The sequence below is a fragment of the Callithrix jacchus genome, chromosome 1 (assembly GCF_049354715.1).
Source record: "Callithrix jacchus isolate 240 chromosome 1, calJac240_pri, whole genome shotgun sequence".
NCBI lineage: Eukaryota > Metazoa > Chordata > Mammalia > Primates > Cebidae > Callithrix > Callithrix jacchus.
In genome coordinates this window covers 35755702-35771277 of record NC_133502.1, presented here as the reverse complement: position 1 = coordinate 35771277, position 15576 = coordinate 35755702, and the positions used below count along the sequence as shown (strand labels likewise).

The 15576-nt window shown below is 38.6% G+C and overlaps 1 long non-coding RNA gene across 5 annotated transcripts in view; it reads right to left on the bottom strand.

Annotated features, from left to right (window-relative positions):
• Positions 1-15576, bottom strand: part of LOC103796765 (uncharacterized) — a 37904-nt gene that overhangs the window by 20766 nt on the left and 1562 nt on the right. For 4 of the 5 annotated variants that reach the window (XR_008479673.2, XR_008479672.2, XR_004741737.3 and 1 more), the window contains 2 exons: positions 15416-15509; positions 13051-13166 (listed from right to left, as the gene is read on the bottom strand). This is a non-coding gene — a long non-coding RNA (uncharacterized LOC103796765). Of the gene's footprint in view, positions 1-8252; positions 11434-13050; positions 13167-15415; positions 15510-15576 lie in introns of those variants that run through there. The other variant, XR_013522654.1, reaches the window with a different exon arrangement.

Sequence of the window (15576 nt, the reverse complement as noted above, 5' to 3'; positions counted from 1 at the left end):
TAGTAAGAAGAGAATCAATATTGGCTTGACAGCTTGTCTCTTTCATAACTGTAAATTAGGACTCTAACATTGCCATCACAATGATGGTTTAATTGATCAAAGCATGACTCCAAAGTTAAGTTATTTTTGTTTTTTTCCCTGTGAAAGATACGCCAAAGCCAACAGAGTGCAGGTTTCCTTAAAGTTTTTTCGTATGAGGGCAATTAACTTTAAGGTACAAAACTAAGATTTTTGAGTTCTGAAAGTAAAACAGGTTGCCAGTCATTTATGTTTTGCATTTAGCACACAAATACGTACAATATATATGTATTTTGTCATTCTGTAAGTTCATGGATCATAGGATATCTCCAAATTGTACAATATATATAAGGAATGAAGCCAGACTATATATAAGGATCAACTCTTTCATGTAATCATTTAAAAATTATATTACTAATAATTAGCCTAGAAAAAATATAATCTGATAATTAACATACCTTTACCCATGAGAATATTCTAAGAACTAAAATGTGATAGACAATAAAATATGAAAAGCATACCTTTTCCTCTATATCTCCTTTACCTCTCTTACATAAAAAAGAGATAATTTAAGTCATGAAGATGAGGGTTTTTTGGAGAGAAATATTATAATTCTCCTATGAGAATTAAAGCTTAATGATAAACACAGAGATATCATGGGCTTGAAGGACTTCAGCACGGTCAAGGCAGATTGGGATAGGAAATGCTGATTTCTGGGGTCAGAGGTGAAGGTGTATGTCTTGGGAAATGAGACAGAAACAGGAGGAAAGATGCAGCTGAGCTTTCATGATCTAATTAGTCCTGATTGTGTTTGTTGCCTTGTTATGAGTGTGTGCTCATGGCCCTGTCTGCTACCAGCAGTGAATCATGCTTACAAACAAATAAACATTAATAAATAAAGATGATTGGCACAGTAAACTCCAACTTTAAGTATTAAGTCATAATCCTCACACCTAATTTTTCAAATTCTCCTATAAAGTTGCCAGATAAAATATGGCATGCTCAGTTAAATTTGAATTTCAAATAACTACGGAATTTTTTTTTTAGTTTATGTCTGCAGTATTGCATAGAATATACTTATACTAAAAAATTATTCATCGTTTATTTGAAATTTAAATTTAGCTGGTGAACTGAATTTTTATCTGCTAAATTGGGTGAACTTACATGAAGAATATCACACAATTGTGCTCACTGGTAGCAGAACTAATATAAAGTTTCTTACCTGAATAGGACATTACCCAATCGTGTTTTTTTTTTCTCTCTCTGCCTTTTTTCCTTTTTTTTTTTTAATTGTACTTTAGGCTCTGGGGTACATGTGCAGATCATGCAGGATTGTTGTCTAGGTACATATATGGCAAGGTGGTTTCATCTTCATCACCCCATCACCACCTTCATCCCCCCATCACCTGTATCTGGTATTTCTTCCCACCCTATCCCTCCCTACCCTACCCACTCCCCACTGTCCCTCTCCTAGCCCTGCCAGCTGACTGCAGTGTGTGATGCTCCCCTCCCTGTGTCCATGTGTTCTCATTGTTTCGACATCTGCCTATGAGTGAGAACATGCGGTGTTTTGTTTTCTGTACTTCTGTCAGTTTGCTGAGAATGATGGTTTCCAGATTCATCCATGTCCCTATGAAGGACATGAACTTATTTTTTTTATGGCTGTGTAGTATTCCATGTTGTATATGTGCCACATTTTCTTTATCCAGTTTATTGTTGTTGGACATTTGGATTGGTTCCAAGTCTTTGCTATTGTAAAGGTGTGCATGTGTCTTTATAATAGAACAATTTGTAATTCTTTTGGCTATATACCCAGTAATGGAATTGCTGGGTCAAATGGAATTTCTATTTCTAGGTCCTTGAGGAATTGCCACACTGTCTTCCACAATGGTTGAACTAATTTACACTCCCACCAACAGTGTAAAAGTGTTCCTATTCTCAACATCCTCTCCAGTATCTGCTGTCTCCAGATTTTTTAATGATCGCCATTTTAACTGGCGTGAGATGGTATCTCAATGTAGTTTTGATTTGCATTTCTCTAATGACCAGTGATGACAAGCACTTTTTTATATGTTTGTTGGCTTCATATGTGTCTTCTTTTGAAAAGTGTCTGTTCATATCCTTCTCCCACTTTTGAATGGGTTTTTATCCAATTTGCCAGTCTGTGTCTTTTGATTGGGGAATTTAGTCCATTTACATTTAATTTTAATATTGTTATGTGTGAATTTGATCCTGCCATTTTGTTACTGGTTGGTTGTTTTGCCCTTTGGTTGGTGTAATTTCTTCATTGCATCATTGGTCTTTACCATTTGGTTCTTTTTTTGCAGTGGCTGGAACTGGTTTTTCTTTTCTGTATTTAGTATTTCCTTCAGGAGATCTTGTAGGGGAGGTCTGGTAGTGACAAAATCTCTCAGCAATTGCTTGTCCATAAAGGATTTTATTTCTCCTTCACTTATGAAGCTTAGTTTGGCTGGATATAAAATTCTGGGTTGAAAGTTCTTTTCTTTAAGGATGTTGAATATTGGCCCCCACTCTCTTCTGGCTTATAGGGTTTCTGCTGAGAGATCCACTGTGAGTCTGATGGGCTTCCTTTCGTGGGTGACCCGACCTCTCTCTCTGGTTGCCCTTAGCATTTTTTCCTTCATTTCAACCCTGGTGAATCTGATGATTATGTACCTTGGGGTTGTTCTTATAGAGGAGTATCGTTGTGGTGTTCTCTGTATTTCCTGTATTTGAATATTGGCCTGCCTTGCTAGACTGGGGAAGTTCTCCTGGATAATATCCTGAAGAGTGTTTTCCAGCTTGGATTCATTCTCCTTGTCTTGTTCTGATATACTAATCAAGTATAAATTAGATCTTTTCACATAATCCCATATTTCTTGGAGGCTTTCTTCATGTCTTTTCAGTCTTTTTTCTCTTTGCTTGCCTTCTCGTTTTATTTCATTGAGTTGATCTTCAATCTCTGATATCCTTTCTTCTGCTTGATCTATTCAGCTATTGAAATTGTGTATGCTTCATGAAGTTCTTGTGCTGTGTTTTTCAGCTCACTCAAGTCGTTCATGTTCTTCTCTAAGCTGGTTATTCTAGTTAGCATTTTGTCTAACCTTTTTTAGCGTCTTTGCATTGGTTAGAACATGTTCCTTTAACTCAGATAAGTTTGTTATTACCCACCTTCTGAAGCCTGCTTCTGTCAATTCATCAAATTCATTCTCCATCCTGCTTTGTTCCCTTGCTGGTGAGGAGTTGTGATCTCATGGTAGGGGAAAGCCTTTCTGGTTTTTGATGTTTTCATCCTTCTTGTACTGGTTTCTTACCATCTTGTTGAATTTATATAGGGTTGATCTCCAGTAGCTGCTTGGGGAGGCAGCCCTTCCTTTGTCTGCCTGCAGAGGTGCTAATGGGCTGCCTCGGATGCAGTGCAGGTGCTGCGTATTTTTCCTGGGTCTTATATTTGCTCAGGAATATTAGGCTGGCTTCTGCAATGGTGGCTGCCCTTCCCCCACTGCTAATCTCATTCGTTCCTGGTCGCTCTCTAACTGAGGCTCTGGGTGCGAAACTCTGAAGTGAGAGTTTTTTTAGCCTGCTAGGCTTTGTGTGGGGAGACACGTCCTGCCATATGGCCTGTTTCCCTGCATTCGGTTCCCCTTCTTTCTGGGGGGCAGGTAGCTCTGTCCTGCTGGCTTTTTGGCTTTCCCAGTGTCAGCCAGTGCTTCTACCTAGATCTATGCTGACAGCCCCGGTGCAGGCCGAAGTTGCTGTTCTGCCCGGTTCAGGCAGCTCGCTGAGGCTTTACAGCAAGGTAAAGATCTCCTGTTCTGTGGGTTCTAGAGGTCTCAGGTGGAGTGTTGTATCTGAACCAAAGTCTCAGAGAGGGAGATTCCCCCAGTCTTCTGGTCAGTTGCACACACCACCCGGGTGGGGCAGTGCCCCACCTTGCCTCAACTTGCCCTATTTGGTTTATACCCACTGTCCAACCAGACCCACAAAATAAACCTGGTACCTCATTTGGAACTGTGGAGACCACCTGGCTTCTGCATCTTTCTCACTGGGAGCTGTGTTCCAGAGATGCCTCTTCCTTTTTTTTTTAAGAGACAGAGATCTTGCTATGCTGCTCCAGCTGGACTCAAACGCTTGGCCTTAAGAGATCCTTCTTGCCTCAGGCTCTGGAGTAGCTGGGACTACAGGCATGTGCCACTCTGCTGGCTTAGCAATAGCACTTTCATCTCTCTTTTATGAGCTCCCATCTCATCTTCTCCATGACCTTTATAGTTTTCTCAAACATCTTAGCTTTCTCAGAAAAAAGAAAAGGGGAAGCGGGGTGAGCTTAAGTAGAATTCCTTCAGCCTGCTCCCAATCCCTCTCTCCTCAAATGTCTATGCCTGTTTTCCTATCTCTGAGTCATTTGTTCTTGTCTCAGATTTGAAATCCTCTTACTGTTGAAAATCTTCCTCTTGCATGGATCCCAGAAACTCAGCTACTCAGGGTTCTAGCTCCACCTCCAACTTCTCACTCCCTGCTGCTTCTCTTTCTTTGGCACATGAACAATCCAGGCTCTTTGATGGATTGTTCAACCAAAGGCCCTCTTGGCTTACTGTCACCTTCTCCCCTTTTTTTGGACACTCAAGCTCTTTGAGAAGCAGTCTGCACTGGTGGGTCTCAAACCTGACTAATCATCAGCATTACCTTGGAAATTGTATTTAAACTATTCATTCAAGATCTCTCTCCAGACCTACTAAATCTCAGGGTAGAACCCTCCTAGCCTAGCCAGTTGTACCTCTTCAATCCATTTGGGCTCTGTCTCTACCTTTGAGTGCCCGCTGGCTCTGCCTGTGGCCCAGGCAGGCATGACTCCTGCTAAGGAGATTGTAGCTCTCGTTCAGTTGCCCTACATGCCTTATGTGCCTCTACTCTCCTGCAACACATTTCCAACTGATCCTCAATTTAAATGTCATAAATTCATACATCTTGTCACATTCCTAATTTGAGTCCTTAAAGAATTTCTCTTTGCCTTCAGGATAAAATCCAAATTCCTTAGCATGCCAAACAGAGCTCCTATTTATGTCGCCACTCCTAACTATGCACCCCAATCATTCACCACTCTTCCCACCCCACAAGAATACTTAATCACCTGCAATTTCTCCAGGCACTGTGGCTTCTCACTTTCCAGGTTTTACTTGTACAACATCAAAGCTGCTTCTACTTGGAACACCTTTAGTCCGTCTCTTAAACCCACTCCTTCTTATCTTTTAAGACACAGGAATTACTCATATGCCTGTCTGCTCCTACTACCAGTAGTGAGCTCCTTGAGAACAGACAAGGTATCTGATTCATTTTTGTGGCCCTCACTGTATACCACAAGGTCATAACATTTAATAGATTGTTGTAGGTGCTTATTAAAAGAATTCTGAGAGGAACCACGGAATGATAACATTAAAATATATTTGAAGCCAACAAGTTATTTCTGAGGGAAGAAGTGTTGGAACGTAAATTAAAATTTCAAAAGGTTACTAAAACTTAGGATATAGATTTAGTAGTGGACAGGATTTCAGAGTTCATATAATCAATTTTACAAATGCTTGTACTTTAAAATATATATATATATATATAAAATGTAACTCAGGGCAGGGTGCAGTGGCTCACACCTATAATCCCAGCACTTTGGGAGGCTGAGGCGGGCAGATCATCTGAGGTCAGGAGTTCGAGATCAGCCTGGCTAACATGGTAAAACCCCATTTCTACTAAAAAAACAAACATTATCCAGGCACGGTGGTGGGTGCCTGTAATTCCAGCTACTCCAGAGGCTGAGGCAGGAGAATTGTTTGAACTTGAGAGGCAGAGGCTACAGTGAGCCTAGATGGCATCATTGCACTCCAGCCTGGGCAACAGAGTGAGACTCCGTCTCAAAAAAAAAAAAAAAAAATGTGGCCGGGTGTGGTGGCTCACGCCTGTAATCCCAGCACTTTGGGAGGCCGAGGCAGGTGGATCCTGAGGTCAAGAGATCAAGACCATCCTGGTCAACATGGTGAAACCCTGTCTCTACTAAAAATACAAAAAATTAGCTGGGCATGGCGGCGCATGCCGATAATCTCAGCTACTCAGGAGGCTGAGGCAGGAGAATTGCTTGAACCCAGGAGGCAGAGGTTGCAGTGAGCCGAGATTGTGCCATTGCACTCCAGTCTGGGTAATAAAAGCAAAACTCCATCTCAAAAAAAAAAAAAAAATGTAACTCAGGTTTACACATACACCTCATTACAAACAACTAGGAGTGTATTTAACTGTTTCCTGTTTTGTTTTGTACCCTTGGCTCTCTCACCTTTCCTCTGTTTATCTTCATCTTTCCTTTAAGTCCTACAATGGCTACGAAATTTTCCTTTTTTAAAAAAAGGTTTACTTTAAGTTCTGGGATACATGTGCAGAACGTGCAGGTTTGTTACATAGGTATACATGTGCATAGTGGTTTGCTGCACCTATCAACCTGTCATCTTGTCATCTAGATTTTAAGTCCCAAATGCATTAGGTATTTGTCTAATGCTCTCCCTTCCCTTGCCCTCGACCCCCTGACAGGCCTTGGTATGTGATGTTCCCCTCCTTGTGTCCATGTGTCGTCATTGTTCAACTTCCACTTATGAGTGAGAATATGTGGTGCTTGGTTTTCTGTTCCTCTGTTAGTTTGCTGAAAATGATGGCTTCCAGCTTCATCTATGTCCCTTCAAAGGACAAGAACTCATTCTTTTTCATGGCTGCATAGCATTCCATGGTGTATATATGCCACGTTTTCTTTATCCAGTCTATCATTGATAGGCAGTTGGGTTGGTGCCAAGTCTTTGCTATTGTAAACAGTACTGCAATAAACATACGTGTGCATGTGTCTTTAAAGTAGAATGATTTATAATCCTTCGGGTATATACCCAGTAATGGGATAGCTGGGATGGCTGGGTCAAATGGTATTTCTGGTTCTAGATCCTTGAGAAATCATCACACTGTCTTCCACAATGGTTGCACTAATTTACACTCCCACCAACAGTGTAAAAGCATTCCTATTTCTCCACATCCTCACCAGCATCTGTTGTTTCCTGACTTAAATAATTGCCATTCTGACTGGCAGGAGATGGTATCTCATTCTGGTTGATTTGCATTTCTCTAATGACTAGTGATGGTGACCTTTTATCATGTTATTGACTGCAAAAATGTCTTCTTTTGAGACGTGTCTGTTCATATCCTTCATCAACGTTTTGATGGAGTTGTTTTTTCTTGTAAATTTGTTTAAGTTCCTTATAGATACCAGATAGTAGACCTTTGTCAGGTGGGTAGATTGCAAACATTTTCTCCCATTCTGTAGGTTGCCTGTTCACTCTGATGATAGTTTCTTTTGCCATACAGAAACTCTTTAGTTTAATTAGATTACATTTGTCAATTTTGGCTTTTGCTGCAATTGTTTTTGGTGTTTCAGTCATGAAGTCTTTGCCTATGCCTATGTCCTAAATGGTATTGCCTAGGTTTTCTTCTAGGGTTTTTATGGTTTTGGGTTTTACATTTAAGTCTTTAATCTATCTTGAGTTAATTTTTGTATAAGGTGTTAGAAAGGTGTCCAGCTTCAGTTTTCTGCATATGGCTAGCCAGTTTTCTCAGCACCACTTATTAAATAGGGAATCCTTTCCATATTGCTTATTTTTGTCAGGTTTGTCAAAGAGCAGATGGTTGTTGATGTGTGGTGTTATTTCTGAGGTCTCTGTTCTGTTCCATTGGTCTATATATCTATTTTTGTACCAGAACCATGCTGTTTTGGCTACTGGGCTAGCAAATTTTCCAATGCATCTAGTAACTCCAACTAGTAACCTTGATTCAAATGATAATATGCTTGTCTATTTGCCTCTATGCTAAATAGGTCAAATGTTTCACAATCCATTGTCCAGCTCTTCCTTCTGGGCTGGGAGTAGGATGTTTCAACAGGGTAAAACAGTATATTTCCTCCTACCTGTGCAAGACATTTATCATCCACCTTTTATGTTTTCACAGTCATTTTTACTATTAATATCTCTATATTAACTAGAAGTTATTAAATATTGAAGCAAAAATGATGTAAACAATATTATCATTTTCTTCAAGGTATACAGGGATTACTTGTATATGGTGTATGTATGCTGGATTTGCAAACACATGTGCAAAATATTAATCTATCTTGTATCAACCTTTATGCACAAGATTTGTCTTCTGTTGCAAATAGGATAGCATTGTTTTTTTCCTCCAATTATTTTTAATGTGGTAATTCACATAACACAAAATTTATCATCTTAACTATTTTTAAGTGTACTGCTCAATAGTATTAGGTACATTCATATTATTGTACAACTGTCATCACCATCCATCTCAGAACTCCTTTCATCTTGCAAAACAGAAACGCTACTCATTAAATAATAACTCTCCATCTTCCCTACCCTACAGCCCCTGGCAACCACGCTTTTACTTTCTGTCTCTATGATTTTGACTAAGTACCTCATATAAGTGGAATCATTTGTCTGTAATCGAATTATTTCACTTATGATCTTGTTCTCAGTGTTCATCCATCTTGTAGCATGTCACAGAATTTCCTTCTAAGTAATATTGTTATAGTATATACCACATTTTGCTTCATTCATCCATGAAAGACACTCATTTTTTCCCCATATTTTAGCTATTTTGAATAATACTACTATGAATATGGGTGTACAAATATCTCTTCTAGACCCTGCTTTCATTTTGGGGGGAAATATTCCCAAAAGTTATTAATAAATTGCTAGATTATATGGTATTTCTATTATTCAGTTACTGAGAAATGGCCATATATTTCCACAATGGCTGTACCATTTTGCATTCCCAACAACAATGCACAAGTATTCTAATTTCTCCAAATCCTTGTTAATGCTTGTTATTTTTGTTTTTTTTTCATTTGTTATCCTAATAGGTGTGAGGGGGTGATTTGTTTTTATTATTAGAATTATTTTGCCTAAATTGATTAACTGGGTAGCTTAAAGTACTTTTGTTTCTACTGATAATTTTTTTGGTTTGCTTCTGAAGCTTTTTGTCGTTGTTAGCAAATGATAGATAAAACATACTGCTTTCATTTCCTGAGTACTGATCTATAGTGTTTCTTTTTTCTCCCTTCAACTTTTAAGTTCCAGATCATCAGATCATCAGTGACCCTAAATTGATGACATAATCACAGTTACTTCCCAACCTTGAAATTTTGTGGGTAGAGTCAGAAAAACTAAGTGTTTTTGTTTTTTAAAAAAGTCACAATTAATGACTATATATTTGATAATATTAAGAATTACTATTTATGCCTTTTTAAGCTATGTTAATGCATATTGTGATTATGTTTAAAAATGTCCTTACATTTTAATGATATGTGCTGTCTTAGTTTGGGCTGTGTAAGAAAGTACCATACACTGAGTGGTTTAAACCAGCAGTCTCCAACCTTTTTGGCACTAGGGACCAGTTTCATGGAAGACAACGTTTTCACAGACAGTGGCAGGTGAGGAGATGGCTGGGGATGAAACTGTTCCACCTCAGATCATCCCAGCACCAGCATTAGATTCTCATAAGGAATGTGAAACCTAGATCTTTTGCATGCACAGTTAACAATATGGTTTGTGATCTTACGAGAATCTAATGCCACCTCTGATCTTACCAGGAGGCAGAGTTCAGGTGGTAATACTCACTTGCCCACTGCTCATCTCAGGCTATGTGGTCCGGTTCCTAACAGGCCATGGACCAGTACGAGTACAAGGCCTAGGGTTTGGGGTCCCTGGTTTAAACAACATATATTTATTTCTCATGGTTCCGGAGGCTGGAAATACAAAATCAGACTGCCAGCTTGGTTGGGTTCTGGTGAGGGCACTCTTCCTGGTTCCAGACTTTTCATTATATTATCACATGGCAGAAAGAAAGTAAAAGAGCTGTCTAGGGCTCCTTTGATAAGGGCACTAATCCAATTCATGAGAGCTCAGCCATGATCTAATCACCTCTCAAAGGTCTCAGTTCCTAATATCACCACACTTGGCATTAGGATATCAGCATAGGAATTCTGGGTAGGCACAACTATTCAGATGATAATGTAAACTAAAATATTTACAGACAAAATAACATCGTATCTCAGATATGCAGTGGAGGGTAGAGGGTGAGAAGAGGGAGGTTATAGATGAAACAAGGTTGGTCATCAATCAATAAATGTTGAAACTGAGTGATAGATTCATGGAGGTTTATTATGCTGGTCTTTCTACTTCTGGACAAATTATAATTTTTTTTTTTTCAAACGGAGTCTTGGTCTGTCACCCAGGCTGGAGTGCAGTGGCGTGAGCTTGGTTGACTGCAACCTCTGTTTCCTGAGTTCAAGTGATTCTCCTGCCTCAGCCTCCTGAGTAGCTGGGGCAAATTATAATTTTTAATTTTAAAGACTGTTTTTTAAAAAGCCGTATTTAATCTGTTTAATTATTACGTATTTGAAAAGATCACATTGGTGAGTATATTGAGAGCTGTTTTTCACTTAATGCAGAAAAGAAAAATGTAAAATAAGAGCTGTATATTATATTCAGATATTGCTTTTCTTGTATTTTATTCTTACCCATAGATGATTGATCATTCTCAAATGATATTAAGTTTGGATCATACTAGTAACAATTTTTTCCTCTTCCCTGCCTCTCCCTCCTTCTTTCTTTCCTTCCCTCCTTCCTTCCTTCCCTCCCTCCCTCCCTCTCTGTTTTCCTTCCTTCCTTCTTCCTTCCCTCTCTCCCTCCTTCCTTCCTTCCTTTCCCAGGATAGACTTGAACTCTGGGCTTAAGCAATTCTTCCGCTCTGCCTCCCAAGTAGCTGGGACTACTGGTGTGCACCACCATGCCTATCTAGAAACAATTTTTAACGTCTAAATATTGCATAATGAGTTGCATAAAGTTGTGGCAAAAACAAACTACTCTTGAATTGATGCATAATCCAAGCATGCCACTCTCTGGCTATAGATACAGTACAGTTCTGTACAATAGAACTTTCTGCAATGATGGAAATGTACTGTATCTACTCTAATACGGTAGCCACTAATCACATATGGCTCTTGAACTGACCAGTGTAACCAAGTGGCTAATACAAGTGTTGAGTAGCTAATGCAACTGGGAAATGAATATTTAAATTTACTGTTTATTATTTATATGTTTAAGCACTTTTCTTTAGAAGATTTGACAAATTATGTTTTTCAGTTAAGATTTGCATCCCTTTGACATTTGAAAAATAACATCACATCCTTCAGATACTGAGCGTCCTTTATCCTCAGAACTGAAATCAGGCAACCTTCTTATATGGTGATCTTATTGTTGATGTCATAATATGCTGCCAATGGTGAAGCAGTGTACTGACATAAGACTGTGTTAAACAAATGAGGCCTGGTTTCTGTTATGAAAGAAAGAAAGCAAATGCTCATTAACATGTTAAGAAGCTCTGGATGTGTAGGAGACATTGCTCTTTCCTAATATTTTACACAAACAGACACACACACCACAGACACACATATACTCCCCCCTTCTTACACAATAATCACATATTAGTCAGTCAAGGGATACCTGTCATAACAGCCCTATACTCAGTGACAGTCCTGCTTTTCTATGGCTTACAGAGTAAAAAGGAGATAACAACATAGAAAGTCCTGCTTTAGTATGGTCAAAGAACAGCCTTCCATATCCAAGGTAAAACAAAGATTACTTTAATAACTTATGAGTTAGTCCAAGTTCAAAAATGAATTCCCTAAAGCAAAATGGCTAGTGATTTGCTCACATTTGTTGCCTGTTACCAAACAAAGGAAAAATGAAAATGCTAAATAAAAATATTGTTAGGACTGAGATGCAGCTTATCAGAATTCAGATCTTTTTCAAGCATTTACTGGTGACACCATCATATATAACTATATATTTTATATACAGCTGATAGGAAAACTTAAATTTAGAAAATTCATTTAAATTTTTAAGCTAACTCTCTGGTACTTCCTTTCTTTCTCCTGTTCCTTCCTCTATCTTTTATCTTTATTATATAGATACCGTATTAGTCTGCTCTATTTAAGTAAACAGGGAATGTCAGCTTTCTGTATCAACTTGGCTAGATTATAGCCCCAATTATTCAAACACTGACATAGGCATTGTGGTGATTTAATAGATGTAATTAAAGTCTTTAATCAGTTGACTTTAAGTAAAGAAGATTATCCTCAATAATCTGGGTGGGTCTGATTGAGTCAGTTAAGAGCAGAACTGAGGATTCCCTGAGGAAGAAGAAATTCTGCCTGTAGACAGCAGCTTCAGCTCCAACCCTAGAGTTCCAGGGTCTGCCCAGTGGATTCTGGATTTGCCAACCTAGCCCACACAATTGTGTAAGCCAATTCCTTGCAATAAATCTCGTAGGATATGTCTTCTGCTGACTCTGTTTCTCTAGCTGAATATTGACTGATAAAGAGTTTTATTTCAAATTCTTCCAACATACTGGAGGAGAATAAAGAGAGGGAAAAGAAGTAGATATTTGATTGTAAAATTGCTCACTTAGATGTCTTCTCTAAAATTATAGAGCTGAACAGATGACAGGAATCTCAGAACCAGTTACATAAGAAACACTATGTGAAGGTAAACTGACGTTCAACCCTACAAACTGATTAAAAGATACACATACATGATACAAGATAAAGAGATAAAACTGGAGTCATTATTGTGCTAATTTTCATTGATAAGTGAAAAGCAATAGTTTCTTATATTTTCTAAAGTGTACTTTAAACTTTAATGTCCAGAAAATGATTGCTAGTGAATTTTCATTAGATAAATTTTCAGATAATGTAATTTTACCTCTTTCTAGTCATTCTACAGGTAAATATACAAAAACCATACATATTCCAAATGCAGTTAATTATTATTAAGATCTGTGATGACAGTAATCATCAATAGCTACCTTGAGTAGTTCTATGTAGTAGAGAAAGTGATAAAAAACTAAAAATCAGTGAAGTAGTAAGAAAAATTTGGAACATTTGCCTACCTGTGATTTAGGCCTGTGTAGATGGCTTTCTGTAAGCAATGGCATGTCTTATTGCACTTTAACTGGTGGGAATCCCAACGAAGAATCCTGGCATTTGGGTGTACAGCTCAATATATCTGATGATATAAGAAAGAGGATGATGAATATTAAGTTGCTAGATCGCATCTGGAGGGAATGGCCCTGCTTCTGGGAAGGTGGGAGGGATTCCCAATGAGAAGCATGTCCCAGGCAAAGAGGTCCCCATGACCTCTATATAGCATCACCCTATAGAACAACATTGAAGTCATTCTTAGTAGAAAGGCTTACAGATACATTACATCCACATGAGAAAATGTTAACAATGTCGAGTACTGAGGGTTATTCTGAAGATGAAACATCAACCGTGTAAAATGATAGTTGTAACTATTTAACACAATTTTGATAACGCTGCTCTATCACTATACATCTTGGTACTTGTCTTAGTTGGGTTCTCCGGGATGCAGATGCTGATAGAAAGTTTTAAGTGCAAGAGATTCACTGGGGCGGAACATCTGTGAAAAGAAAAAGAATTGGGCAGGGGGAGCTGTCACAATATGCTGCAGAGCTGGAAAAGTCTCTGCCAGCTTCACGGGGAACTCTGAAACAAAATTTGTCCCTTAAAGGGCTTCAATGTCTCGCAAAAACAGCCAGAGCCTTGCGCAACTGCCTTGCTCAGTCAGTGGCTGGGTGCCACCCTGAAAATAGCACCTCCTTAGGTTGAAAGCTGAGGGAGACTCTGACAAAGCTACCAAATGGAAGTTGTCTGCCAGCCACATTCCTTCCAGCTGGGCAGAGTGTGCTTTCTTGAAAGGGGATCTGGGCAGCTTATCTCCATGTCTGCCCCAGTACTGCAGAGCAGCACTAGTAAAATTTTGGTTGGCTGTGTGTTTGGAGATGAAAATTGATCAGGCCAGAATGAGAGGTGTTAGTGAAGTACGCTAAAATTCTACACTTCTAGTGAAGTGCACTAAAAACTACAGGAGGTAGTTTATGTGCGGCACCACCACAAATTCCTTAGATAAGTAGAGTTGTCACCATAATACCAGGGATTGAAAATATTATTGGATGTTGCCCAAGGTCTGTAAAATGGTAAAGAATATTGTTATTCCTATTGCATCCCAAGTAAGTTCCTCCTAGAGGGACAACTCAGTGACTCTGCCTGTAATGGTCCATTATAGGTCACATGGGCTTAGTTGTAAAGTGAGCAAAAGAAGCTCAGAACGGCTCTTTTGGGGATGATGAATAAGAACCATTATTTTATATAGATCAGGAAGGTGGGAATTAAAGAAGTTAGACTGGCTCTTTGTGATACATTACTACCTTTTTACGTCTTCTGCACGTTTCACAGTAGTGGTGGCCAGGAAGAGGAAAGAGACAAGGACTCTTGTCCTCTTTTCTTTCTTGGGCACATTATGCTGTCTATAAGCTTAATATAGTGCTTAATATGGTAGAGGCTCTGATGTCTGTCACCACCTACTAGTGATCTGGCATTAGACTAGTTGAGGAAACTCTTTGTGGTTTATTTTCCTTCATCATCTGTTAACCTAGGAGTGCAATTTTGCCTATATCATGAAGTTACGATGAGGATAAAATAATAGATGCATAGTACTGGCTTAGAAAGGGCTCTATACTATTAAGCTGTTGTTCTACTTCTCTTTTCCCTCTTTCTCTTCCTCATTAAAAATATTATTTCCTGTTGAAATTGTTACTCCACTAGATTAGCAAAACATTCAGAGAATCTGGGAGGAGGGTAAAATAGAATCTGTTACTCTATCAGGATTCAAGATGTCTGTTTTTGGTCAGTCTTTGACTTTTACTGTTATGTTCTCAGTGCTGAGTTGGGTGTAAAAAATTGTCTCTGCTCTGAGCAGCAGTCTATTTGAGAAACAAATGAATACATAAATGATTAATGAAAACACATATGCATATAAAATTCAGTGCTAAATAATTCTTATAGACCGTAAGTGATATAGGGATCTAATTTCATTTTGCTGACACTGGCTGTTGTTTTGGTTATCAAGAAGCAATACCATTTGGAGTGAAATTGTGAGAATGAGCACTTATACCAGTAATATCAATAAAATGGCATATGTTTATTGGCTTAGAAACTAAAATACATTAAGATAAAAACAAGGCAAGTTTAAAAATATTTAAGTATGAGATATTAATGCCTTGTCAGCACAGTAATGCTCTCTATTATTAGACATGTCAAAATGGCACAAATAGGAAGAGTTGATGAAGATTTTAAAAAGAACTATGAGGAAGGCTTACATTTTTAGTTGGCAATCTATCAAAGAGTTTCTGTCTTTATCCTATCTTGCTATTTTAACCAGCTGATTAGGCTCACCCAGTGGCAGTATTCATTCCAAGCATCTCCTCTGGACATTCATGAAGGAAATAAATGGGGTTCCAGATCCCTTTTCTTCCCTTCGAAGGCTCTGCTGTAAGGTCATTTAGGGAAAAAGTGGCGTTATCTTAAACACATAGCCGGGCCACATCAAGCAACAT